Genomic DNA, 3,465 nt, shown 5'->3' on the forward strand with positions numbered 1-3,465 from the left:
GTCATGCTGGCCACATGACCACGGAGACTGTCTGGGGACAAATGCTGGCTCCCTCGGCTAGGAAATGGAGATGAGCATCGCCCCCTAGAGTCAGGCATGACTGGACATAATGTCAAGGGGAAACCTTACTTTTAATTGGAAGTTTTTTATGTGCTTTGTGAACCACCCAGAGAACTTCAGGAGTTGGTCAGTAAAGAAAATAAATAAATAAAGTCCAAATCCAGAACACCAATTCCATTGTGAGTTGCAGGGAATAGCTACTGAGCTGCTTGGCAAATGGCAAACTCTCCTTGCCCATCTTCACAGTCTCACCTGTGCCACTGGCACTAACAGCTACTCCACCAGTGCATAAGCAATGGTTTAGAGTAACATCCTTTGGTTCACCACCCTTTAAAGGTTTTTTTAATGGGGTTAGGTAAGTCCCACTAGTACTGGTACTCCATTTGCTTTATCTCCTACCACCTCTATTTTGTGTGTGTGCGTGTGCACACGTGTGTGCATGCATATGTGAAATGTGTCAAATTTGCATCTGTTTTTGACTGGGAAATATACACAGGTTTCATGGCTGAAAAGTAAATGGGGAGAACTTATCTGCAGAATGTATGGCTTGGAAGAACATGAAAGAAAACTGTCTTACAGTTTCTTCCCAATGATTTCTGTTTCATGAAATCTGTGTATATTTTCCTTACCTTTACTTCTCAGCCAGAAAATGTGTATATATTTTGCAGTTTGTATTTTTCCCCTCCGAGGAATAGGTACACATTTCATGACTGAGAAGTAAAAGCAGGCAAAACTGGAGTTCCATTTCCCCTCCAGCCATGAAATCTGCATATATTTCCCTGGACCTCCCCTCCAACAAAAGTACAAATTTGACAGAAAACCTCTTTTAAAAAACCACAGAGGTTGCATAATGGGATGGAGTGAATGGTGGAAGGTATTTCTTGATAGTTCGTATTTTAGAAATGTCAGGGAGCTGCAAGAAGCAGAGTCGCAAGTGATCCGAATGGTGGGGCGGGGTTAATGGCTCCCCTTTCTAGGCTATCTGGAGACCAGGGGCAGTGCTAACACTGTGTGAAGCGCTGAGAATGGTCAATTCACAACTTGAAATTCAGAGGATTGCATTGCTAAGAGGAAGATCTGTCATCACCCCCTTTTGGTGCTCCCTTTTCTCCTGCTTTTTTGTCTTTTATCAGTGATTTTCAATTGATCACTCAAGCAGTGTGTTCAAAGTAGCCTATATGCAGTCTGACCTTGCCAATTTCCATCTAGGTTAAAAACAGTACTTTGCTTTGAAACTTACAAGGATGTTGACCAGGCAAGAATATACGCGCACACACACACGCACACATATGAAACAGCCATAAGTGTACATTTGCACACCTCCAAAACAACAAACAAAAATTATGAACACAACTGCATAATTATATAGGCTGGAAAAAACCTCACCCCAACTGCACATTTGTTAGAGCATGAAAACAAAATGGTGGTGAACAAAAAAGGGTAGCAGTCGGAGCAGTGAGGAGACAGGAGGGGTTCTGCCACATCTGGAATACCAGCCTGAAGAGGGGCAAAATACCTCACCCTGACTCTGAAGATCCTTCAGGGCTATGAGCTGTTCCACAACCAAGCAGTTCACTGTGGTCTATTCCTAGGGTGATTAAAAAATGAAGATAATTCTCTATATATGTTAAACCCTGCAGGTCAAATCATTATTTAAGAAATTAGCCACAATCATTAGGGCTCCTTCAAAGGCAAAAGGATTCAGCCCAAAATTTATTAGGCAGTGAACCTGGTTCATTAGCTTTTCCAGTGATGCATCCATCTTTGAAAGGTATTCGAAGTGTGTTGCTCTAACCATAGGATCATTCTGACACCTGGTTTTCTTCATTTGGTTGCATGGCACAATGAAGAAAGTCAGTTTTAACAGCAATTTTTAAAGAAGCTGATCTTGTTATTCCAAATCCTGTAATTCCTCTTTTGTAATGAAAATGTCCAAGGTACCCTAAGGGCATTTCTATTTCTAGGCTGTCTGCTTCACAGCTCAAAGGTTTTTTAAGAATCATACATTATCAAAGATTATCTTTGAAGTCCTGTAGCCAAAAGTCAGGGTTGTTCATAAGACAACACATGATACAAAGAGAGGGACCTTCAGGGTAGTAGACAACTATGTTATAAAACCAAGTGTTTAGTTACAACTAAACTCTTGTTTTTGAACCAAGGGTTGTTTTGTAAAATCTCTTATCACTAGAAGACTCTTCCCATGACTTCTGATGTCAGTGCAAGTAAGTTGGATAGCCACAAGACACTATATTATAAGGATCGTATTGAAAGCAAGGAATCCCTTTCGAAGGCTACAAATTTCAGCTTTCTTATTTTGAGAAAAGAAGAACACCATGTAGATCATTATTCCAAACTCTATGGCTGAAATGTGCTTTGTTGTAAATGTTTTCAAGATGTAGATAGCAAAAGGAATGCCATCTGTGTGGAGAACACAGAACTTTTGTTTCAGACCAGAGGTTCAAAGGCAGAATTGTAAGCCAGTTCTTTGTAAGCCGTCCAGAAACATTTTTTAATAATGGAAGTCTTAGAAAATTTTAAATAAATAAATAAAATTGACCACACACCTTATACTGTTGGAGAGTTTGGAGGACAACAAACCAGGAATATATACTCTAGGCTTATCATGGTGCTGCTGTATCCACCCCCCCATACTCTTTTCTCCTAGTACTCAGCAAGACTTGTTGTGGGATAGCCATACTTTTCATGCCATTTTCCCACGTCACATATATATCGCCTAGCACTAGCAAGCAGAGGTCAGCCAGCTGTGGCACTACTGTGGCATTTGGTCTATCAATTCATACTTATTATTGCTGAGAATCTGAAATTCTCCCGCATTCATAAGTGCAAAGAAATGGAGAGACTTCTCAGCTGATTGCACCCCACCCTAAATGTGGCAGCCCACCTTAGCTGGAAGCATGGTTGGCTGGGACAGTCTGGGGTTGTTGAACTTTCTTCTGTCTAAATATGCATAGGATCGTGCCCTTAATTAAGTTGCTAGTGTTCACTGTTAAAATCAACACACGCATGTGGGAGGTGGGAGAGCTCAAAACTCTCCTAGTATCATGTTAGCTCTTGCCATACTTGAGATTCCAGAAAATCAATGTTGAATGCTTCATGTAGCTTGTTGAGAAAAATCCAGCTATGCTTAGAGGAGAAGTGATCAATAGGTCCATTCTCCATTCCTGTAAATAGCTTGTTGGACTGCACAGAACTTGCTACATGTACTTTCTGAAGTCAATATCATATTCCTTCCTGATGATCTGAAGACAGCTGTTAAGAGGCAGAAAGGTTAGCACAATTCAGCGTTTGCCATGTGAGTAAATTCTCAATGTGGCTGGAGGAAAGTTCTGTTTCATGCATGGCTTGAACAGCACTAGGTCAGAGTGGCCTCATGCTAGTTAGACA

Source organism: Varanus komodoensis, unplaced genomic scaffold (assembly GCF_004798865.1).
Source record: "Varanus komodoensis strain SLA01 unplaced genomic scaffold, ASM479886v1 scaffold4, whole genome shotgun sequence".
Classification (NCBI taxonomy): Eukaryota; Metazoa; Chordata; class Lepidosauria; order Squamata; family Varanidae; genus Varanus; species Varanus komodoensis.